Below are 26,555 nucleotides of genomic sequence, written 5' to 3'. Positions count from 1 at the left end.
TCTGTCTTCAAAAGATCTAGTCATTCTTCTTATTAATATTACTTGTATGTTTTCAAATCCAAAATGATTTATAAAGCAAAGGAAAAATACATCCTATTAATTCATGCACTTTCCTTTTTTCTTCTGCTTCTGCTATCTGCCAGTGACATCCTACAAGCTTCTGAAACTCTTCCATTAATTAAAACACTTGAAAATATTTTTAATTGCTTATAAACGATAAAGTGTGTAAAATCTTGTTTTTCTTCTAACACTCATTGTTTTCAAGCTTTCCAATTTGTTTAGGTTTTGTAAGATGCTGTTGGGCTACTATGTGACAAAGAATTACTGTCCTATAATTCATAAAGCCCAAGTTTCACAAAATCATTTTTGTTTGTCTTGTAATCAATTCATGGAGCTCTGATTTCCATGAAATAAACTGCACAGATTTTAAGTGTACAGATCAATGTGTATTGACAAGTACATGCCTTTATGTAAGCGCCACTTCAATCAAGATACAAAAACTTTCTGTTATCCCCAAAAGTTTCTTAGAGAAACTACCACTGAAGTCTCTCTCTCTACTCCTCAACCCAACATGATCAGTGATTTGATATTTTTCATCAAATCTTAGTTCTGTCTGTTCAGAACTAATATTAACTGGAAAAAATGCAGTGTGCATTTTATTGTGTGTCAGGCTTCTTTCGCTCAACCAAATTGTTCTTTATAAATAAATGTTTTTAGAAAAGCAGTAGTTTGCTCCTTGTAGTTGCTACATGGTCTTCCATTGTATAAATATATCCATTTACCTGAAGATGGACAGTCTTATCAGTTTTTGATGCGTATGCTTAAAGTTGTTATGAACATTTCTGTACACATATTTTCATTCCTTTGGGGTAAATGCTTAGGAATGGAATTACTGGGTCATTTTTTAGGGTCATATTTAACTTTATGAGAAATGTCAAAGTCTTTTCCAAACTTTTTGTAATTTTATACTCTTACATCCACTAAAATACTTGGCATCATTTTAAACATTCTTGGGGATCTGAAGTTGTAACTCATTGTGGTTTTAATTTTCATTTCCCTAATCATGTCAAGTGACTTTTCATTGGCCATTTATACATTTTCTTTTTTGAAGTCTTTTTTTTTCCCCCAAATAATTCAGTATGTTTACTGGATTGTCATTTTATTGACAATTTTCAAGATACATACATACATGTGTATATATGTATATTACTGATATATTATTCGGGGTACAGGTGTTTGTCAGGTATTTATATGGCAAATATTGTACTATATTACCATAGTGTATGGCTTTTCTTTAGTTTTTAATAACAGTATCTTTTGAAAAATAGAGTTTTTAGTTTTGATGAGATCTGATGTATTATTTCTGTTTCTTTTATCATTAGTGCTTTTTTTGTCCTGGGATATTGCCTTATATTTTTTTCTGAACTCTTCATAATATACATTTAGCTATGTGATCAATCTGAACTTAATTTTTTGAATGCTATGAGAAACTGGTCCATATTCTTTTCCTTTATTTTAAACTTATTTTGGATATTCAGTTTGCTGATTACCACTTGATGGAAAGTCTAAGCACATTTGTTTTAAAAAAAAAATTACTATACATATGTAAGTTCATTCTGGATGCCCCTCTGTTCCATTAGTAGATTTGTCAGTTCTTTCACCATTAGTACACTGTAGCTTCATAGAAAGTCTTAAAATCCAGTAGCAAAATTCTTCAACTATATTATTTTTCAAAATCTTTTTAGGTATCCTTTTCATAGAACCAGTTTGTCAACTTCTAGAAAAGAAAACCTTGCTGAGAACTTTGGGGATAGAAGGAAACAAATCTGTTCCTGGGGCAGGCTAACTCAAAAATTTTAAAGAGGTTCGATTGCACATGCTCAGTTCATTTAAAAAATACATATCGGGCTTCCCTGGTGGTGCAGTGGTTGAGAGTCCGCCTGCCGATGCAGGAGACACGGGTTCGTGCCCCGGTCCGGGAAGATCCCACATGCCGCGGAGCGGCTAGGCCCGTGAGCCATGGCCGCTGAGCATGCGCGTCGGGAGCCTGTGCTCCGCAACGGGAGAGGCCGCAACAGTAAGAGGCCCGCGTACCGCAAAAAAAAATAAATAAATAAAAATTAAAAACTAATACATATCATCAAACAGATGTCACTACTCCCACTATGCCTTTTCATTTAAACCTGTCAAAAACAAACTGTATCTCTGGAATTTCTCTAAGTCATATGTCTCTTTAACCTTTTGGCTCCTCTGATCTCTTTGGTGCTTTCCGACTTTTCTCCCTCTTTTGATCCCACACATTCATTCTCATTTCATCTTTATTCCAAAAATGAATACCCCATTTCTGGGTTTACCACCTGAGCCCCACTTTACATTATGACCCCAATCCCTTATGTTCAATTCGATTCTTAAGTCCTGCTCTAGCTCCATGATATTTTCTAATATGGTTAATTATTTAAATATTTTATACTGGGCATTATAAAACCATTTTTGTTTCTATATCTATTCTAAAATATATATCTTTACTGCTTTGCTAGTTGTTCGTACCTAAATATCTTAGCTGGGGAATTGTTGGAGTCAGGAGGGAATATCACATCTTTTTGAAATTTGTGTGCTTATTTTTGAAGTCCAGATGAGTTGAAATTGTCTTTTTCACTTTCTGCTAATTTCCCTCTTCATCTGTTCTAAGGGTCTCGGTGCACTGTCTCAGTGTACTATTTCATATAAAGTATCAAATGTTCATAAACAAAAGTAACATGCTCTTCACAAAATCCTGACAATACCATCAACTGAGATACACAGTATTTTCAATCACATAATTGTCTTTTTTTCTTTTTATCTATATCTTCCCAACTCTTCACAGAGAAAACCCCATTATTCAAGCAGATGCTCAAGGATTAGAACTATAACTCTGCAACCAGATCTCACCAATAATCTGTCCCAATTTCACAGTTCATTTTGTCTCTCTGATTGAGAAAAGGATACAAAATATCCAGGAAGTACCATTACAAACAGTCACTCCCAAACTCCCTCCTTATAAAAACAACATGCAGTTAGTCAGGATTAACTACACATTCATTTTTAAAACTGATGTGCGATCCATTTGGAGATTGGGACTGACATATACACGCTACTATATATAAAATAGATTAACTAATAAGGACCTGCTGTATAGCACAGGGAACTCTACTCACTACCCTGTAATGGTCTATATGGGAAAAGAATCAAAAAACAAAAAAAAGAGTGGATATATGTATATGTATAACTGAATCACTTTGCTGTACACCTAAAACTAACACAACATTGTAAATCAACTATACTCCAATAAAAATAAAAAATAATGCTGTGGGGTCCTAATTACTTAGGATCTGAGCCAATCATGTTTGTAAGGTAACCAGAACCAATCTAATTACTACATGTCATTCCACAGATAACAAGCATTGAATAAATAGTGGTTCAATAAGCACATAGCTTTGGAATTTGTTCCACTGTAGTGAGCGTGAATGCTCTCTCCCGACATCTTCAGCTGTTAGGATCTAAAATGAACATGAAGCCAATATCCACATGGGGGCAGACATCAGAACCGGAGGAAAATAAAACCGGATTCCAGATCAAACCATATCTGTTTTCTGAACTACATCTAGCCCTTTCATTTGAATGACCCAATAAATTCTCTTAATGGTTTAAGACGTCTGCTTGGGCTTTCTGTTAGTTGCAACTAAAAACAATCTAATTGGCAATAAATGGTAAATCAAAACACAGATGGCATTGCTTAGTTACCTGTATCTCCTGTATGGCATTGCTTAGTTACCTGTATCTCCTGTAGGACAAAATGTAACCATCTTACAAGTAAAGACTTAGACTAGTTACAAGAAAGAAGAACTGTTCATGTATGAGAGGGCAGGGAATAACTGAAAACACAGTCAATAAATTGGTGGTGGTTTTTGGAAAGACTGTAGATCTCAAATGTCAGTCCAATAAGGATGAACTTAAATATGTACACCTGCTTTTTCATTCATTTATCAAAAAATACTACTTGTGTGCCAACCACATGTAGACTTTGTAGAAGGCCCTGGATATTGGGTTGCAAAGAGGTCCTAACTTCCAGAATTCAACATCTAATTTCATTTCTTTTAAGAAGCGTTACCTTTGTATACAAAGTAACAAATGCAAATTATAATTTAATTGCTAGTTGACATTTTTTAAAAGCTCTTTTATGGATATTCCCTTGATAATTCAAAAGTTTCTAATGATCACTTTCTAATATTCATTTCTATGTCAAAATTCATGTTAATTAAAATTCTGAATATTACTAGCATTATTATGTTAATTTAGAATATATCATCAATTTTTTGAAACTTGCTAAGTTTGTTATTTTAAGTTTCTTTATATATTTGAAAAAGGCAATTATAAACACAAAAATGTTGTTATGCATAGGAACCTAATATTTTGACACTTTATTAAACTTCCATATTGCTATGCTAAATTATATCATTTAACATTGTGCAATGGAAACAGTCTCATGGTGTAAATAAATAAGCTAGTGGGAAATATGCTACAGTATGTTTAGAGTTCAAAAGAATAGTTGGAAAAATATGTCTTAGACTGAAAATTTTTATCTAGAATTAGTAGTAATACATTCAGAAAATTAGCTTTTTTATTAAACAATTTTGTTAACCTTAAAACTGAGGGAAAATTATACTAAAAATTCTTTACTCAACATTTGAAAAGACTAGACATATGATAACATTTAATAGCTACACTGATTTTTACTTCTATAATTTTAATTTCCATCTATTTTTAATTTTTTTTTTTGCATTGACATGACATTAGATTCAAATGCAGTTGCAGGAAATAACAGACACCAAATATTCCTTGCACCCAGTTTCCCCCAATGATGGTATCTTGCATAATTATAATATTACAGTGAATAAGCTGACATTTATATAATTCACAGACCTGATTTTGATTCCCCCCGGTTAACATACACTCCCTCCTATGTGTGTGTGTATGTGTGTGTTTTGTTCTATGTACTCTTATCAAAAATGTACATTCTTGTGATCACCACCCAAGTCAAGATACAGAAGAGTTCCATCACAAGAATTAATTGTGCTACCTTATAGTCACAACATGACCCTCCCTCCACCAATCCCTTTACTCTGCTCTCCATCTTATACTTTTGTCGTTTCAAGAATGTTGTATAAGTGGAATCATTTGTATAATATTTTGAAATTGGCTTTTTTCACTTAACATAATTCTGAATCATCTAAGTTGTTGCATGTATTAATAGTCCTTTTTAAAAAATTATTACTGAGTAGCATTTCATTATTGAAATGTACCACAGTTTGTTTAACATTCACTAATTAAAGGACATTTGGGTTGTCTCCAGGTGTTGAATGGATATAAGTTTTTATTTCTCTGGGATAAATGTACAAGAGTACAATTTCTCAGTCCTATTGGAGACACATGTTTAGTTTTGTAAGAAACTGTCATACGTGTTTCCATAGTGGCCACACACCATTTAACATTCCCACCAGAAATATATGAGTGATCCAGTTTCTCTGCATCCTCACCAGCATTTTGCATTATCATTTTTTTGCCTTTGTGAAACATGTGTAATCATCTTTCTCTGAGGTTTTAATTGGCATTTTACAAATAGTTAATGATGTTGAATCTCTTTTCCATCTGTATGTTTTGTCCACTGAAATATTTGTTCATGTCTTTTGAGCATTTTTAATTGCATCATTTTTTTACTGTGGAATTTTGAGAACTCTTTATATATTCTAGGTATAAGACCATTGTCAGATATGTGGTTCGTGAATATTTTCTCCCAACTTCTAGTTTGTCTTTTCAATCTCTTCAAATGGTCCTTTGTAGAGCAAAAATTTTAATTTTCATGAGGGCTAATTTATCTTTTTTTCTTGTATGTGCCATGTTTTGATGCCAATTCCAAGAACTATTCACCTAGCCCCAGGCAGAAGGTTTTCTATACTTATTTCTAAAAGGTTTAGTTTTATCTTTTACATTGAAGTCGGTAATTCATTTTGAGTAAATATTTGTATAAGGTGTGATGTTTAGGTCAAAATTTTTGTTTTGTTTCATTTTGTTTTATCTATGGATATCTAATTTGCTTCAGCACTAAGTGTTGAAATAATTATTCTTCCTCCGCCACTGAACTGTGCTTTAGCACCTTTGTCAAAAGTTAGTTGGGCTTATTTGTGAGGCTTTACTTGTGGGTTCTCTTCTATTCCACTGATCCATAAATAAAGGAAGTAATGAGTATAGACTAATTATTCAAATATTTGTAAAAGCTGTCATACGGAGTTTGACAAATGTTTAACATTGCAAAAGCAATGGGCTTAGTACCATGTTTGTTTTTACTAAGAACTGTGTTATATCATGTTGCAATTACTGTGGCTATAGTATGCTACTTCCTCAGAAGAAAGAGTATCAAAGAAGTTGACAAATATATTTAAAGGGTACCACAATTTTAACAATATTGTCATATAAATAGTTGTTATAAACCTATTTAAATTATATAATTATCAATTTCCTTAACTTATGTGCTGAACATTCTCAAAGTGCAGAAAATTCTATTACAGTCCCATCACTAACATGGACCTCCAGAGACTGGAAGTTGAAAATCAAGGGAGATAGCCAGGGAAGAAAAGAAAATAATTTCATTTCTTATTATTTTTGTATTCACACACAAATTTTTATGTCAGATTAATGTACTCATAACTTGTATTTGAAGTATTTTGTAAAATTAAATTCAAAAGAAGTTGAAAATCTATTTTAATTCTCCTCTTGGGAGTACATTATAGGTCTAATACATTGAATTATTTTGGAACTTTAGTGATTACACTCTCTTGGACAGAATTCAAGATTTACATATATGATACTAAATTTCAGTTTGTTCTGAGAAATATCACAATGGTGTTCCAGGATACATATGGCCACATTGCCCACACTTCTTCAAATATAACTCACAAGAGGAAAGTTAATATGGGTTTGGAGTTCCCTTAACATTTTTTTTTCCACATTAACCTTTGCTTGCATGTTTGATCATTAGAAATAGTTTGTTTTAAATTTTGGTGCATAGCTTCTTTTTTGTAACTTTATTATCAACATTTTGTATTTTATTACTGAAATATGTAAATGTGTCATTTAGGCTCATAACAGAACTTGTAATGGGTTATTTTGGACAATTTGGCTAAATGAAATCAGACATAGAACATAGAAAAGAAAGTGAATTTGAAGTCTTTAGTATAAAGTATGCTTGGGTAGATATAATAAATCAGAACGTTTTCTGATCACAGAATTAAAAGGTCAACCTACAGTTGAAGACCTATCACTACTTGATCTCAAATTATACTGTAAATCTACAATAATCAAGATAGTGTGGTATTAGTGAGAGGATCCACACATAGATTAATGGAAGAGTAGATCAAAAATAAACTTAAATATAATGTGGGAATTTGTTTTATTTTTCCATTGATACCTTTTGTCTTGATTATACAGTGAAATAATATTTTGGACATTGGGTTAAATAAAATACTATTCTTTTAACTTTTTATTTTAAACTAATCGTAGATACATAGGAAGTTTCAGAGACCCCATGTACTCTCCACTTAGTTTGCTCCAATGGTTACACCTCACTAGTGCAATATCAAAACCATGAAACTGACATTGATACAATGTGTATGAATAGTTCCACCTTCTCGTATCAGATGTGTAGATTTATGTTACCACCACTGCAATCAAGATGCAGAACTATTTCATCATTACAAAGATCTTTCTCATGCTACACTTCATAGTCACATCTGTCCTCTTACCCCACCATCCCTAAACCCTGGCAATGACTGATTTGTTCTCCGTCTCTGTAATTTGTCATTTGGAAAATGTTACAAGGTTAGAATCATACAGTACTTAAACTTTTGAGCTTGGCTTTTTATACTCAGCATAATTCTCTTGAGATCCACTCAAGTTGTTATGTGTATCAATACTTCAATTTTCTTTACTGTTAAGTAGTATTTAATGGGATGAATACACCAGTTTGTTTAACAGTTTGCCTATTGTAGGACATTTGGATTGTTTTCAGTTTTTGGCTATTACAAATGAAACTTACATGAACAATCGTTTATAAGTTTTTGTGTGGACATAACTTCATTTTTCCAGAATAAATGCCCCAAAGAGAGATGGCCAGGCCATGTGGTACATGTATGCTTTATTTTTTTAAGGAAGCTACAAAATATTTTTTAGAATTTCTGTATCATTTTACATCACCAACACCAACATATGAGAAATCCAGTTTCTCCATTCTTACCAGCATTTGGTATTGCCACTGTTATTTGTTTATTTGTTTTATGTATTCTAATAGGTATGTATGATGTCTCTCTGTGGTTTTGCTTTACATTTCCCTAATGGATAGTGATCTTGAACATCTTCTCATGTGCTTACTTGGCATCCACATATCCTCTTCAGTAAAATGTCTCTTCATGTCTTTTGCTCATTTTTTGAGTTGGATTTTTTGCTTGTTTGATTTTTACTTGTGAGTTCTGCGAGTTTTTTATGTATTCGAGATATGAGTCCATCATCAGATATGTGCATTATAAATACTTTCTCTTAGTTTATAGCTGCTCTTAACAGGGTATTTTTCAGAACAAATTTTTGTTTTGTTTTGTTTTTAATAAAGTCCAATGTATTGTGTTTTCTTTAAGGATCTTGTTTCTGGTATCAAGTCTAGGAACTGTTCTCCAAGCCCTAGTTCCCAAAGATTTTCTCCTTTATTTTCTTTTGAAAGTTTTAAAGTTTTTATCTTACATTTAATTCTACAATTCATTTTGACTTATTATTTTGGTGTGAAGTTTGGGTCAAATTTATTTTATATGCCTGTGGATACTCAGCTGCTCCACTACCATTTGTTTTAAAGGCGCTGGCTCCTGAGTTGAATCCCTTTTGCATTTCTGTCAAGAATAAGTTGGATGGATCACAAGAAGATTTTTATGGCAGCAAAACAATTCTGTATAATGCTAAAATAATGGACATGTGTCATTATACATTTATCAAAACCCATAGAATACACTTCATCAAGAGTGAACCCTAATGTAAACTATCAACTTTGAATGATAGTGATGTGTCAAGGTAGCTTCATTGATTGTTACAAAAGTAGCACCACTCTCCTGGGAGATGTTGAGAGTGAGGGAAGACTGTGCATGGATGGAATCAGGTGGTATACAGAAACCTTCTGTACTTTCCACCTAATTGTGCTGTGAACCTAAAGCTGCTCTGAAAAAAACTTTGTCTATTTAAAAAAATAAGTTAAGAATATTTATGTGGGTCTCTTTCTGGGTTCTCTGTTCTCTCCCATTGCTCTCTATAGCAAAATGAAAATCTAAATTTCTATAGCTATATAATAAATTTTAGAATCTTTAATCTTGATTAAGATACAGTTAATACACTAGATATCAATTACAGGAAAAAAACCTGTAAAAAATACAAACACATGGAGGCTAAACAATACACTACTTAATAACCAAGAGATCACTGAAGAAATCAAATAGGAAATCAAAATACACCTAGAAACAAATGACAATGAAAACACTACGACCCAAAACCTATGGGATGCAGCAAAAGCAGTTCTAAGAGGGAAGTTTATAGCAATACAATCCTACCTTAGGAAACGAGAAACATCTCAAATAAACAACCTAACCTTACACCTAAAGCAATTAGAAAAGGAAGAACAAAAAAAGCCTCAAAGTTACCAGAAGAAAAGAAATCATAAAGATCAGATCAGAAATAAATGAAAAAGAAATGAAGGAAACATTAGCAATGATCAATAAAAATAAAAACTGGTTCTTTGAGAAGATAAACAAAACTGATAAACCATTAGCCAGACTCATCAAGAAAAAAAAAAGGGAGAAGACTCAAATCAATAGAATTAGCAATGAAAAAGGAGAAGTTACAACTGACACTGCAGAAATACAAAGGATCATGAGAGATTACTACAAGCAACTATATGCCAATAAAATGGACAACCTGGAAGAAATGGACAAATTCTTAGAAATGCACAACCTTCCAAGACTGAACCAGGAAGACATAGAAAATATGAACAGACCAATCACAACACTGAAATTGAAACTGTGATTAAAAATTTTCCAACAAACAAAAGCCCAGGACCAGATGGCTTCACAGGTGAATTCTATCAAACATTTAGAGAAGAGGTAACACCTATCCTTCTCAAAATCTTCCAAAATATAGCAGAGGGAGGAACACTCCCAAACTCATTCTATGAGGCCACCATCACCCTGATACCAAAACCAGACAAAGATGTCACAAAGAAAGAAAACGACAGGCCAATATCACTGATGAACATAGATGCAAAAATCCTCAACAAAATACTAGCAAACGGAATCCAGCAGCACATCAAAAGGATCATACACCATGATCAAGTGGGGCTTATCCCACGAATGCAAGGATTCTTCAATATACGCAAATCAATCAATGTGATACACCATATTAACAAATTGAAGAAGAAAAACCATATGATCATCTTAATAGATGCAGAGAAAGCTTTTGACAAAATTCAACAACGATTTATGATAAAAACCCTCCAGAAAGTAGGCATAGAGGGAACTTTCCTCAACATAATAAAGGCCATATATGACAAACCCACAGCCAACATCATCCTCAATTGTGAAAAACTGAAACCATTTCCACTAAGATCAGGAACACGACAAGGTTGTCCACTCTCACCACTATTTTTCAACATAGTTTTGGAAGTTTTAGCCACAGCAATCAGAGAAGAGAAAGAAATAAATGGAATCCAAATTGGAAAAGTAGAAGTACAGCTGTCACTGTTTGCAGATGAGATAATACTATACATAGAGAATCCTAAAGATGCAACCAGAAAACTACTAGAGCTAATCAATGAATTTGGTAAAGTAGCAGGATACAAAATTAATGCACAGAAATCTCTTGCATTCCTATACACTAATGATGAAAAATCTGAAAGTGAAATAAAGAAAACACTCCCATTTACCATTGCAACAAAATGAATAAAATATCTAGGAATAAACCTACCTAAGGAGACAAAAGACATCTATGTAGAAAATTATAAGACACTGATGAAAGAAATTAAAGATGATACAAATAGATGGAGAGATATACCATGTTATTGGATTGGAAGAATCAACATTTTGAAAATGACTCTACTACCCAAAGCAATCTACAGATTCAATGCAATCCCTATCAAACTACCACTGGCATTTTTCACAGAACTAGAACAAAAATTTACACAATTTGTATGGAAATACAGAAGACCCCAAATAGCCAAAGCAATCTTGAGAAAGAAAAATGGAGCTGGAAGAATCAGGTTCCCTGAATTCAGACTATAGTACAAAGCTACACTAATCAAGACAGTATGGTACTGTCACAGAAACAGAAATATAAATCAATGGAACAGGATAGAAATCCCAGAGATAAACCCATGCACATATGGTCACCTTATCTTTCATAAAGGAGGCAAGAATATACAGTGGAGAAAAGACAGCCTCTTCCATAAGAGGTGCTGGGAAAACTAGACAGGTACATGTAAAAGAATGAAATTAGAACACTCCCTAACACCATACACAAAAATGAACTCAAAATGGATTAAAGACCTAAATGTAAGACCAGACACTATCAAACTCTTAGAGGAAAACATAGGCAGAACACTCTATGACATAAATCACAGCAAGATCCTTTTTGACCCACCTCCTAGAGAAATGGAAATAAAAACAAAAATAAACAAATAGGACCAATGAAACTTAAAAGCGTTTGCACAGCAAAGGAAACCATAAATAAGACAAAAAGACAACCCTCAGAATGGGAGAAAATATTTGCAAATGAAGCAACTGACAAAGGATTAATCTCCAAAATTTACAAGCAGCTCATGCAGCTCAATATCAAAAAAACAAACAACCCAGTACAAAAATGGGCAGAAGACCTAAATAGACATTTATCCAAAGAAGATATACAGATTGCCAACAAACACTGAAAGAATGCTCAACATCATTAATCATTAGAGAAAAGCGAATGAAAACTACAATGAGATATCATCTCACACTGGTCAGAATGGCCATCATTAAAAAACCTACAAACAATAAATGCTGGAGAGGGTGTGGAGAAAAGGGAACCCTCTTGCACTGTTGGTGGGAATATAAATTGATACAGCCATTATGGAGAACAGTATGGAGGTTCCTTAAAAAACTAAAAATAGAACTACCATATGACCCAGCAATTCTACTACTGGGCATATACCCTGAGAAAACCATAATTCAAAAAGAGTCATGTACCACAAGCTTCATTGCAGCTCTATTTACAATAGCCAGGACATGGAAGCAACCTAAGTGTCCATCAACAGATGAATGGATAAAGAAGATTTGGTACATATATACAATGGAATATTACTCAGCCATAAAAAGAAACGAAACTGAGTTATTTGTAGTGAGGTGGATGGACCTAGAGTCTGTCATACAGAGTGAAGTAAGTCAGAAAGAGAAAAACAAATACTGTATGCTAACACACATATATGGAATCTAAAAAAAAAAAAAATTGTCATGAAGAACCTAGGGGCAAGACAGGAATAAAGACACAGACCTACTAGAGAATGGACTTGAGGATACGGGGAGGGGTAAGGTAAGCTGGGACAAACTGAGAGAGTGGCATGGACATATATACACTACCAAGTGTAAAATAGATAGCTAGTGGGAAGCAGCCGCATAGCACAGGGAGATCAGCTCAGTGCTTTGTGACCACCTAGAGGGGTGGGATAGGGAGGGTGAGAGGGAGGGAGACGCAAGAGGGAAGAGAGATGGGAACATATGTATATGTATAACTGATTCACTTTGTTATAAAGCAGAAATGAACACACCATTGTAAAGCAATTATACTCCAATAAAGATGTTAAAAAAAAAAAGATGCAGTTACTACTTTAACCAGAATATTTAATGGACGTTATGTCCATCAACCCTATAGCTATCCAAAGTAATGTACATAAACAGTGCATAAAGATAACTTGTTATTTCCAGGCCTAATATTAATATTATCAGCATAGTCTCATGGCATACTATGTGACAGATTCACTCTCAAATAATATATTGTTCAGTCTAAGGTAGGCTTTTCACACCTTCATAACAAGAAAAACTGTAACTTAATGAGCAACACCATCAAAGACAATGTGGAAGTAAATATTCAGAGATTTCACATATTTTTGTCAGTCTCTGTGATTATAAGAGTCTTAAAAATGTCTTAGTCTGTCTCAGAAAAAGAATCAAGTGATTTTTTTAAGGAAAAAATATGAATTTATTCAATCACATGTCTTGTATAACCAAATCTCATTGAAGCATAGGAGTCTTGATTTCATCATAAAACTCTATTTCCTCTATAAAAGGAAAATGGCTATCCAGATATTTACAAGAACACTCAATATTGTCATAAATATACCTGAATGCAAGCTTTCCCACATGCCTTCATTATTTCTATTGCTCCAAGTGTCCAGCCATTTTTAGCCCAGATCGTTGAATGATATATTTATAATTTCCTTTGGTCAATATTTACAAAGTTGCTGATTAATGTTATATTTTGTGAAAGAAATATAATCAAATTATTAATAAGAATTTTTTTAAAAACTTAACTGTTCTATCCAGGAACTTTGTGTTGTTTTGTATTTTTGAAGCATAGTTGATTTACAATGTTGTGTTAGTTTCAGGTGTACAGCAAAGTGATTCAGTTATATATATTTTTTCATATTATTTTCCTTATAGGTTATTAAAAAATATTGAGTATAATTCCCTGTGCTATACAGCAGGTCCTTGTTTGTTATCTATTTCATGTATAGTAGTGTGTTTATGTAAATCCCAAACTCCTAATTTATCCCTCCTCCCTTTACCCTTTGGTAACAATAAGTTTGTTTTCTATGTCTATGAGTCTATTTCTGTTTTGTATATAAGTTCATCTGTATCATTTTTTTTAGATTTTACATACAAGTGATATCATATGATATTTGTCTTTCTCTGTTTGTCTTACTTCACTTAGTATAATAATCTCTAGGTCCATCCATGCTGCTGCAAATGGCATTATTTCATTCTTTTTTCTATGGCTGAGTTATATTCCATTGTATAAATATATCATATCTTCTTTACCCATTTATCTGTTGATAGGTATTTAGGTTGCTTCCACGTCTTGGCTATTGTAAATAGTGCTGCAATGAACATTGGGGTGCATGTATCATTTTGAGTTATGGTTTTCTCCAGATGTATGCCAGGAGTGGGATTGCAGGATCAAATGGTAGCTCTATTTTTAGTTTTTTAAGGAATCTCCATACTGTTCTCCATAGTGGCTCTACCAATTTACGTTCCCACCAACAGTGTAGGAGGGTTCCCTTTTCTCCACACCCCCTCCATCATTTATTATTTGTAGACATTTTCATTACAGCCTTCCTGATCAGTGTGAAGAGATGCCTCATTTTAGTTTTGTTTGTAAATGGATAATAAAAGTATTCTTGTGTCAATTTGATTTCTATAGCAATTATGGTACACTTCATTACAGCTCCTTTACTAGACTGTGATCTCCCAACAACATCAGCCATGATTTCTTTGTCATTTTATATCTGGTGCCTACCTCTGAACAAATATTCAATAAAGGTTTATTAAATGAAGGAAGAAAGAGAAAAGGAAGGACAGAAAGGAATGATCTGTTTCCTTATGTACATTAGTGACTTTTAAAGCCACTTCTCCTTTGGATTTGTCAACTTTGTTTGTTTTTTCAAAACAAAGTCCTAGATAGTAAATTAATATTTATTAATTTACATAATATATATGTATATAAATTAACATCATAAGAAATGTTTCAAATAATATTTTAAAGATTAAAATCATTTCTGTGGAACTTTTGAAGAAGTTACTCCATTTGGTCCTCCCCAAGTCTAAACGATATTACATACTATTCCTTGGTTGACCTCTTGTGAGTTCATGAACAGTTGGTTTTGTTCTTATATGTAATTACATGATGGCTTGCCAACTCTACTGGATGTATTTATGAACAAGGCATAAGGGCTTTTGAAGGTGCCCCCGTCATTACCAGCGGTTAATACAATGCTCACCAAGAGAATACTGATAATAGTTCTAGGTAACTGGTCAGTTGTGCTACATTCTCTAGTCTTATCAGTATCCTGAAATATGGGGTATTACCTTTCTCACATTGGGTCACTGGTCAGTCACAGTACATTGTTCTGATAATATACACCTCTACCATTCGTTCCCTCTATTTAGAAGAAAAAATAAGAATAAACGTATAGCTTGGGACCACATAAATGTACTCTGAAACAGATTCCCCAAACACCTTTGCCTCCTTTCTGTTTTTTTCTTACATTGTCTGTTGCCCTGGTATCCTATTTGGCATAGAGGCTTTTTATGCCAAGGAAACTGGGTTACAATGAGGAAATAATGTGGTACTGCTGTACTTTATTTTAGGATCTTTGTCAGAGCTGGGTTAGGAGCATCTATCAGAGAGATTCATAACTTAATATCAAGATGATCTGAGAGGTTGACTGAAGCTTAGTCATTAGTAAATACCACAGGCTTTCCTGCTTATACTCTTTATTCTGATTCTGGCACCATTACTTAAAATGGGATTACATAACTAAAACCAAGAGTGTGCCTTAAATCATGCTTTTATTGTTGTACCTAATAATCATCATCATCATGTTCTTGTTATGACGAAAAACTTTTCTAGGTTGAAGAAAAATGCATATGTTTTATTATATTCATAACGTGTTTTTTAAAAAACAGGACTCCAGTGAGAAGCTGAACACTTTCAGGTGCTTTTACCAAGAATAAAACAGTAAGAAAATAAGACATTCCAAACCTATTTTTAAAACAACTGCAATTGTGAGAAGGTGAAAAGCCTCTCCCCTACAGACCCCCAACTCACTGCTATAAAATATAACCATTATAGATCTTAAAAGAAGAGGGGGAATTGAAATCAATAATTTTTCTCCTAAACATTATTAAAATTAAGTAGGGAAGTCCACTAGCCACCTACAAAAACTAAATGTGTTTGCTTATTGGAGCTTATTCGTGACATTTAACTTAGGCAATGAATGCCTCAAGGTATGAAAGAAATTTATGTTTTTGAGCTGGTTTAACTTTACCTGAAGTTAAAAGTTTTTGAGGACACTAGGAGCAGCGTACTTTTTTTCTTTGTGTTCTTTCTCTCATGCAAATGCCCTTCCTTTTAAAGTCCTTTTTTGATATAGTGGAGAGAGTGCCCTCCCACAGCAGAAATCACTCATAACTGGCTCAGGGGAAGCAATTTAGTTGTATCTCTTGAAGGATAGTCAAAGAAAACAGCTCAGTAGGGCTGAAGGCATGTTTCAGTTTACTCAGAATCAGAGGAAAAAGACAAATGATTCCTTTGTTTGGTTTTCTGAACACATGTGTTCCCATCACTTTTCATTAACCAGCTGAAATCATTAAATTGGCATATTAGCAGTTCTTTGTTGAGAAAATTATATACTGAGATATATCAGAAAGGATATTATATTTTACATAACTTTAAGAAACCAATTCCATATTTAATCTATATTTAGTTTCCTTTTTACAATGTTGCAATATGTCATTCTGACTTTCTAGATGATTGAGAACAATAAACGTAAATGATATAATGAATACTTTTTATATTTGTGTACCTTAAATTTCCATTGCTCATGTCCATTCAGAATGCCACATGAATGGGTTTTCTGATCACAATATATGCTTGTTAAATTAATTAGTTGCTTATGCTTCCTGAAGTTACTAAATGGAAAGAGGCAGGGGTGGTTTCAAGTGGTTTTAAAGGCTTAAAAACTAAGTAGACTTGAAGACGTAGCAATAGAAAGTATCCAAAATAAACACAGGGAGAAAAAGAGACACCCCCTCAACAAAATTTTAACAGAGTTTCAATGAACTGTGAAACACTCAAGCAGCCATATATGTACATACATAATGTATATATGTATATATATTACATATACATATTTATATATAGGTGATTTGAGTTTCTAAAAGAAGGAAAAGCAAAAATATGTAAAGAAGTAGTGCCTAAGATTTTTCTGAATTTGATTAAAACTATAAACCCACAGATCCAAAAACCTTAATCTTCAGCCCAAGAAACACAATGAAAACTATATCAAGCCATATCATATCATAATCAACTCTCCCAAAATTAGGGAAGAAGAGAAAATCCTAAGAGCAGCTAGAGAATAAAAGAAGTCCTATATTCAGGAACAAATACAAAGATAGCAGTGTATTTCTTGTCAGAAACAATGAAAGTGAGAAGACAGAGATATAATATCTTTAAAATACTGAAAGAGAAAATACCAAACTTGAATTCTATATCCAGCAAAAATAGCTTTCAAATTTTATTCTGATACCATGCTATATGTATAGACTTATCTAAAGAGCCTGCTATTTTTCCAGGTTATGTTCCAAAGAAGTGCAGTTTTGATTGACTTTATAAAAGTATATCTTATTTATATTAAAATCCACAAATATTTAGTGTACTGATTGTTGAACTTTTACATGCATATAGATTTATGTAACAGATCAAAGTGTAGAATAACCCCACTATACTGGAGGGCTCTTTGACGTATGTTAGTGTTAGCTCTAAAGTAACCACTCTTCTGACTGTGATCACCATAGATTAGCAATTAGCGATGCCTATTTCTGATTCCACCTGGATAGAATCATACGGAATACTTTCTTGTGTTGGATTTCTCTAAAGAATCTATTATGAATGTTATCTTCCTATTTGCTTTTATGTGCATGAGTATTGCTGTGTGGTATTCCTCTGTAAAAAAATAAAATAAAATTACCCAGTCTAATATTGATGGATATTAGGTTGTTTCTATGTTTTGTCTATTAAAATAAACACCTATGAACATTTTTGTACATTTTTTGTTAGACATTAGAGCTTCCTTTTTTTAAGTTACGTTTGTTTTTTGTTATATATCTAGAAGCAGGTTAGTTAGGTTAATTAGTTCATTTAAAATATCTATCTTTAATTTTTGAAAGTATGTACTTCTGAACATTTGTTTCAAAGTGATTATGTCAAATTATGATGTCACCAACAATTTAAAAGTGTCCCAGTTGTTCCACAGCCTTAAAGTTATTTTAAACTCTTCCAGAGGGAGTGAAACATTGAAAGACACAAGATGAGAGAGAGAGAAAGAGAAATCAAGAGAGAGAGAAAGAAATTATAACACCAAATTACAATCCATGAAAATCACAAGACACAGAGTTCTGTAAAACCTGGACTGAGGTAAGAGAACATGCTTTGGAGCTTACGGATACTGTTTTTCGTATGGTGAAGAATACAGATTTCCTACAAAATAAAGCAAGAATTCCACGAACCAACCTCAGTGTTTCTTACATGCAGAAATCCCTTCACCATCTTATTGACTTTGAGCCATCACGCTTGAACCCAGATTCTTGCATTTGTCTTTTTCTCACGCTTTTAGCTTGCCCCAAGTACAGTCAGATGAGAAATTATCTTTTTTTTTTTTTTTTTTTTTTTTTGCAGTACGCGGTCCTCTCACTGCTGTGGCCTCTCCCGTCGTGGAGCACAGGCTCCGGACGTGCAGGCTCAGCGGCCATGGCTCACAGGCCCAGCCGCTCCGCGGCACGCGGGATCCTCCCGGACCGGGGCACGAACCCGTGTCCCCTGCATCGGCAGGCGGACTCCCAACCACTGCGCCACCAGGGAAGCCCGGGAAATTATCTTTAATAGATTCCCCATCCTTTTATTCCCTACCCAAATGCTTTCCTTGGAGTCAATAATAAATTATTTTTAGTAATGAGAGACACTTTTAAACTATCAAAACATTGGCTTCCTTTGGCAGCATAACACTGCAAACCATGGAAAACAGAACTCAGTGTGACAAAAGGAAATATATATAAGAAAAAAAAACACTAAGAAAAGTAATTTCTAAAATAATAATTCAAAGAAATGGGAGTGGAAAGGGGCCTACACTGATACAGATTATAGTTGAGTGTTGAGGAATCTGTGTTAAAAAAAAAAAAAAAGGACTGAATAAATCAAATCCTTGTCCTAAATTCTTTTAATGAAATATTTTCAGGATAGTGTTGCTTGATTTCACTTAACCTCCCCACTCTATGCTTAAACTACATAGCAAAAACAAATACCAATTACTACAGGGAAAAAATTGACAGTAAAGTAAGAACAACCTCATCAATTCTAATCTTTGTTTAGCCAAATAATAACCATATTCTGTCTATTTTTGCATCTATATTTGTACTATTAAAATATTAAAAAGTGTTTTATTATTTGTCCTTTCTAAGCAAAAAAATTTTTTTAATTACTGGGGATAAATAAGATGCTGTTCTCTATACTTCTAATAATTTTGAGGTTTGTAGATAGTAAATTTGAAAGAAGATAATAAAATTTAATTTTAAATAAATATTTTTAATATGTAGCTTAATAACAAGGAATATTTAAGAGAGAAAATGATGGCTAAAATGTACCACATGCAGTGTTCTACTTCTTAAGAAAATTAATTCTATATTTATCATCTTAATTTTATTACTCCTATAGTTTGTAACATGTCTTTATTTATCACCTTTCCATGAAAATATGTGCAACTTATTACCTACTAAGAAATCCTAAGTTATAATCCATATTGCCATAAGTGTGTGTATACTATCGAGTTATTTAAAAAAACAACAACAAAAAACCCACCTCTTGCTTTTTACTGTCAAAATAAAGACAAAGTTTCTCTTCCTAGTTGAAAATGGAATGATGGGCATTGAATGAAAATATTAGTTTTACATATTGAGATTTATAATTTGTGATATGCATTGAATTAAACAATTGCTATCTATTGTTGCCATACAATGCCTACAACTTTCTATTATAGATAACTGTAATGATGGCCAACACAATAATAATTTGGTTTTTCAATCACATTCCTTTAAAGTTTGAATTTCCAATGTTCTCTTTTTTATTTTTGAAACTATAAGATTTGCTGTAATTTTCTACCCATCTAGTAAATACTAAGATGGTATTAAAAACCCTATTCAGAAACCTCATAAATGAAAAATTATTCCTAATTACATGTCAGCGATGAATTTTCAATTTACACCCACTCTTATTTTATTGTCACAATGAGCTACAATAAATATGAGAATAGTTACCGGAAAGAGTAAATTTCAAATAAAGTAAAATAAAATTATAGAGATTTCTTTTAAGTATTTCTCGTTAAATTAGCAATTTATTAATTTTAATACTAAGCAGAATGAGATACTCTAAGATAATATTTCACAATATTTGTTTATATATTCATCTTTCTGCCATTATATATGTGTCCCATGAGGGCAGGGGCTAAACCAGACAATACTTTTCAATTAAAAGAAATGAATACAATCATTTTAATTTATGACTGTATTAATAAATAAGTCACCAATTATGTCACTTTGAAAATTACACAATTTTATACTCATTTTAAAAAAATCTTTCCAACATTATCTGATAATGTTGACTACTCTGTCATCTCACTGGATTTTTCAGGACTCCATGCTTTAAGAACACCTAAGTAAGTTCAGTCCTTGGCCGTCTGTTGATATTTCTTTATAATAAGGCCCTTAGAGAATCTGTGCTCTCTGACTATATATCTATCAAGAGACAGTTCCAAAAGCTGCCTCTAGCCCAGATATTGTCCTATCATAATTATATACTCAGTTCCACCTGTGACTTATCTAAAAATTAGACTGGTCATTTTCACTCCAAAATACTTGTTTCTTTCTCTTTTCTCACCTACCACATTAATACTTTAAATATGCCAAGTACTTTTGTCCTCCACAATTTCTTACCAATTGATACTTTCCACTTCTTAGCCATTATCGTTGACAGTCAGTAATCTTCTATGCCTGGACAGTCACATTAGAGTTGTCTGTGGTGTTTCTGCTGCTCTCGTTTCTAATATGGTCCATACCAATTAGAATTTCTCAAATATGGTTTATACATCTATCACTAAATGTTCTATTTTGTAACATATAAAACGCACAATTTAGATTTTATACATTTAAGCTCTTCTTTAGTTCTCTTTCATTATCTGGATTCCCCTCACATTGTTTTTTCCACATGCATATTTTGGTTTTGTTTAATAGACCAGTCTTTTCATGCAGTCGACTACATTTGCCATTCTTTCAAGAAACATTGTTCATTGAATTTTCCCATATAGAAATCTCTCCCAAAATTTTCACTTTTGCCTATTATTTCCTTTACAATCTGTGCTGGTTATTTTGCCTTAAGATTCATTCTGTGACCATCTCTTCTAATAATACTACTCCCTCTGGTAGCACACAGAGTGGGGGAAATGATTCTCACACAGTCTGGGAAATGATTTTCACTATTGCTAGTCCCTGGGCCCTTCCTTATTTGTTGCCATCTATCTCCTGAGGAATCATGATTTAACTCAAATGTTACCTTCTTGTTGTACCTCTTTATTCCTTTTTATAATAGTCATTTCCTTTTTCCAGTCTGTTTATGTATTTTTGTAACAACTAAGAGTTCTGTCATTTAAAACTGACCCAATCTTACACCACACGCTGAAATCAATGTCAGGTGAACAACAGAACTGAATGAAGGTCACATAGAAGTATGTGGTATTCCCAATGGTTTACAAATATCTGTTATAGACTTTTCTATTTTTCTTATGCTTCAATTGAAAGAGAGTTTGAAACTCTATTTTTCATAAGTACTGACAGGACAGAAGAGATAATCAAACCACGTCCCTGAGAATGTGATGGGGGATGCAATCAGAACAAGGATGAGAGAGGAAAGAAAAAGCAACAGTGGCTATGAAGGCAGGTAGCTGTAATTTTGGATGTAGGAGGAGAGAGATCTTTAAAGAGTTCCCATGTTATAACTTCAATTTTCTCTAAATCAGGAGTCAGTTGAAAGTTCAGATAAAGGTTAGTGACATTTGAAAGAATGTAAATGTTCTAACCATCATAGGGAGGAGAAAACCAAGCAGATAGTAACAAGCAATAGTAGTAGATGTGATAGAGTCTGATCTAGCAGTGACAATAAACTACTGACAGCTTTAAAACCACACCCCTCCCTCTTTCCCTTCTACCCCATCCGCCAGGCTAATAAGGAATCCTGGGTACATCCTCCATTGACTTTGTGGGCAAGTTTAATCATGTAAGTGCCATCCAGAGTACATGCTGAATCGTCACCCTGGACCCACCCTCTAACCACTATAAAACCTCAAATCAATTTTCAATTTTCTTTCTCTTTTTTTTTGGTTGTGCCGGGCTTCTTGTGGGATTTTAGTTCCCCGACCAGGGATCAAACTTGTACCCCACTGCGGTGGAAGTGGGGGAGATCCAACCACTGGACCGCCAAGGAATTCCCTCAAGTCAGTTCTCTTTTCCTGACTTCTTGAGCCATTTTTGGACCAGCTTCAGAGGCCTGCTCTGCTGTCTCCCAGAAAGGACCATTTTGTGAGTAATAAACCTTTCATACCATCTTGGTGCTTGTGTGACATTATCAGCCTCAGTACCCAAACCAAATGTTTGGTGGGGTGGTGGAAAATGTATCCCTTCTCTGTGGGGTGATTGTTATAGTAGGATTGATGGGTAACACTGAGGGCCTATCAATGGTGAACACAAAATGAACATACAATTGCAGTGGTCCCAATGGTTCTAATCTACTGTGTGGAAAAAGTGTCGTCGGTCTATGTATAGGTAGGAAGACTGTTGAATTCACTGAAAGTTAAGATTTTACAGGACAGATATGCAAAAAGGACAAATAGTCAGAGGGTAGAAGGTTAACCTAAACTTCCATTTAATGACATCTAAAGATGAAGTAAAGTGACTGATGAAAGTAAAGGGTCATTGGAGTGAAGGCCCCACGAGAGAGAAGGTAGAGCATCGGAGTATGTGTTAGAGCTAACAACTGCAAATGATATACTATAGTGTCATCCCTCTGAAATATTTGGCTTCTAAAATATTAAATATAGATGTTGGAAGGTATTATAGGAGGAGAGGATAACTTAATTTAATATTTTACAGGTGAAATATTTCTAGATATTTGCAGCTAAAGTGGCATAGATGTGATCACAGGAGATTAAAAACCTGAGAGGTGACAAAATAAAAAAAAAAAAAACTGAGAGGTGAGAATTTTGGTGGATCATTCCTTTGCACTTTGAATCACGTGGTATTATAATATACCTAGGGCAAAAAGCTGATCCTCAAATCTTTCAGTGCATGAAATGAGCATCAAAAGTTTTGGATTTCCTTCCCATGTAGGTCACCACAGAGCACCGAGTAGGGCTCCCTGTGCTATACAGTAAGTTCTCATTACTTATCTACTTTATATATAGTAGTGTATATATGTCAATCCCAATCTCCCAATTCATCCCACCCCCCTTTTCCCCCCTTGGTGTCCATACATTTGTTCTCTACGTCTGTGTCTCTATTTCTGCTTTACAACGTTCACTTTGCTGTATAGCAGAAACAAACACAACATTGTAAAGCAACTATACTCCAATAAAAATTAAATGAAATTAGATATAGAGAAAATTTAAAAATTAAAAAAAAAAGTTTTGGTACATGAGAGCAACCCAGTTGAAAAAGAAAGTCTCAGAGCTGCAGGTTATGTTAAAATGGTGAGGAGAAAATGTGTTGAAGTGGGATTGAGGGAAGAAGGGACCTCCAAACTGCACTGCCATGTGTGTAGCATGGGAGATGAAAAACTTTATTTGAAAAGTGTACACTTGGAGCAGAAATTTGGGGGAAATAGTTTTTCAGTTGTGTTTAGAAATATTAAAGAAGATTGGAAAAATTGTTGAGAAAATAGGGGATTTCTTAGTTGATGATTGGTAGTGGTAAAGGGCATTGTGAAGAATTTCAGAGGGTGAAAATGATTTTGAGGATGTTTTACTAGTGCAAGAAACACAAAGCAGTGTAGGAATGGCTTGTAACTAATTACAGGGACCTATATGTGGAAGTTGACTGAAGAATCCAGGCCTGTGAGCCATGAAAGGTTTAAATGGTGAGGTACAATGTGATTTAAATAAGTAATCCAGTTTCCTAGTAGATAAGAACTTGAGTTCATTTGAGATTTCTAGAATGGCCACATAGTGTGCTCGACAATGTGACAGAGGTGACATGAAGTGGCATTCCTAATATTCCACAAGATGAATGTCCTCAGACAGCCAGGGCAGGTGGCATTATTTTTTGGATTCCATAAGGAACAAACTTCATGATATTTGAAGGGATTACCAATAGCATGTAAAGGAACTTCAGCTTGGGGGTTCATTGAGAAGCTAAAATGTTTTACATTTGTTTGCAGGATGGGTTCCCTGCCAAGTGAAATTAAGAAAGGCTGGGAAATCAACAGATATCAATACAATGAAGGTGATGACAAAGCTTAATTTGATCTTTGTATTGCCAGAACCTAGCACAGATCCATTTAGTAAATAAATGATTTGAGAAATCTAAGTCACTTATAGATTAAAGCAATAAAGAAATGTGAACATCAGGCTTCTTTTTATTATAACATAAAAGCTTCATTTGTATTTTAGGTTTGAAAAAAACTGTCAAAACATTTAAAAATTTTTAAACTTCACTAGAGAGAAGAAAATTGAGTGGACTGTAGTCTCAAACAGCAAGTTCTATGTTGAGATTTATTTTTATTTGAGATACACACACAAGTGTGTATATGTATGTGTGTATACGTACACACACACATATATGTATATGGTTTAGAACAGGGGTCCCCAATCCCCGGGGCGCAGACCGCTACCGATCCGCGGCCCGTTAGGAACTGGTCCGCACAGGAGGAGGTGAGCAGCGAGGGAGCAAGGGCAGCTTGCTCACATTACTGCCTGAACCGTCCCCCCATCCATGGAAAAATCGTCTTCCACAAAACTGGAAGGTTGGGGACCGCTGGTTTAGAAAATAATAAAATAACATAGTTTCTAAACAGCCTAAGACATATTCTGTAAGATTGTCCTTGAACACCCAACTTTGTCCCAGTCAGAGCTTAGGCCTCTCACTTCTCTCTTCTGAATAAATGTATGAATGATTCCAGCCTGGCTCTAGCTGGCAAATCAGTTTTACATGAAAAAGTAGCAGCTATTCCTTTGGGGGAAACAACCCTCTCTAAACCGCCTGAAGCAAAGCCCATGTTTCATTGGGCTTTCCTCTAAACACCTAGGCGTGGTTAACTAAAAAGCTGAATTCTGAAAATGTCCTCTAGGCTGCTGTGTCTGTTCAGCTTCAGTACCAGCTCTGCAGACTGGAAAGGGATGCGGTTGCTCTACTCTGTGGGTGGAATTTAAGGACATTCTCACAGCACTGACCTAAGTTCCCCTTGATGAACCTGGTAATAGTTTTATTGACTCTTGAAATGTTGCCGATAACCTAAGTGATAGCTATCTGGTCTGCCATTTAGAAGACTATAAGTTAATGATTAAAGACATCCCTTTTTTGGATCTCGTGAATTGTGGGGGAAAAAAATCACAGATACTGATTGCACCATGTGGGTCACTCAAGTAGATGCCCACAGCATGGACCTTTCTGTGAAGGCATCAACTGGAATCAAGATGTTGATGGGAACTGCATCAGATTGCTCAGTTGCAGACTCAGATTGCTACCATTGGTGCCTGGATCCACCTTGTAATAGGCATGGCAACAGTTGCACTATCAAAGGCTAGGCGAAAAGTAAAGGACTCTAGGTTTCAAACCTATAGGCTACCACTCCATACTGGATTCATGATTCCTGCCAAAGTTGACCTGGGTGTCCTGCAGTGAGGAAGGCTTCACTGCGTGGTGGTGTCCTTGCCTGCTCCTGGCAGACTGACTACCTCAGAGCTTTGATCATTTTTCTCAGGACTATCGGCAGTATGTCACTGCTGTTGACAGCTTTTTTTTTACTAGTGTCGCTAGTCCAGTGTGATTAATCAAATTGATAGAGAATATTTCTGAGAATGACATTTTGTAGGTATCATTTGTGTAAACTGTATCAGATTAATAAATTTTCTTCTAAGTATACTAAGGATAATGTTAAAGATTTTCTCTGAGAAAAAAATACAAAGGGCTACTTAATATTGATCTGTGTTATCAGTTATACTATTCATCAGTTTGAAGAAGGTAGGATAAGAATGAAGACTTTGTACAAACAAGAAACATGTATATTTTACTCTACGTATATTAAAAATACTGCATTAACTTTTCATATGTAATTTTATTTTTACCTTTACTTCTATTCTGTTCTTTACTTCTATTCCGTATAAGCAGCAGGCCATCCCTCAGGTGATTTTTTTCCCCTCTATTTGGAAGAAAGCTGAGTTGTGTTGGAGTATTCATGCTTCTTCATTTCAACACCAGCTTAGGAAAGTGTTCCTTTGTACTAATGTGAACCAGCAAATAGTTAGAAATACCCAATTATCTATTTGATTTTACAAGGCATGAAATTGAGGCTCAAAATCCTGATTTTGACTACCACTA

General features: G+C 34.2%; 1 long non-coding RNA gene across 1 annotated transcript in view; it reads left to right on the top strand.

Annotated features, from left to right (window-relative positions):
* The window catches only part of LOC132597307 (uncharacterized), a 51,321-nt gene extending 28,781 nt beyond the window's left edge, over nt 1-22,540 (top strand). Inside the window, exons 2-3 of the long non-coding RNA XR_009563849.1 lie at nt 18,206-18,339; nt 22,375-22,540. This is a non-coding gene — a long non-coding RNA (uncharacterized lncRNA). The remainder of the gene's footprint in view (nt 1-18,205; nt 18,340-22,374) is intronic.
* Nucleotides 22,541-26,555: the final 4,015 nt, after the last annotated feature.

The sequence above is a fragment of the Globicephala melas genome, chromosome 5 (assembly GCF_963455315.2).
Source record: "Globicephala melas chromosome 5, mGloMel1.2, whole genome shotgun sequence".
Lineage (NCBI taxonomy): Eukaryota > Metazoa > Chordata > Mammalia > Artiodactyla > Delphinidae > Globicephala > Globicephala melas.
This window is presented reverse-complemented; position numbering and strand designations above follow the sequence as displayed.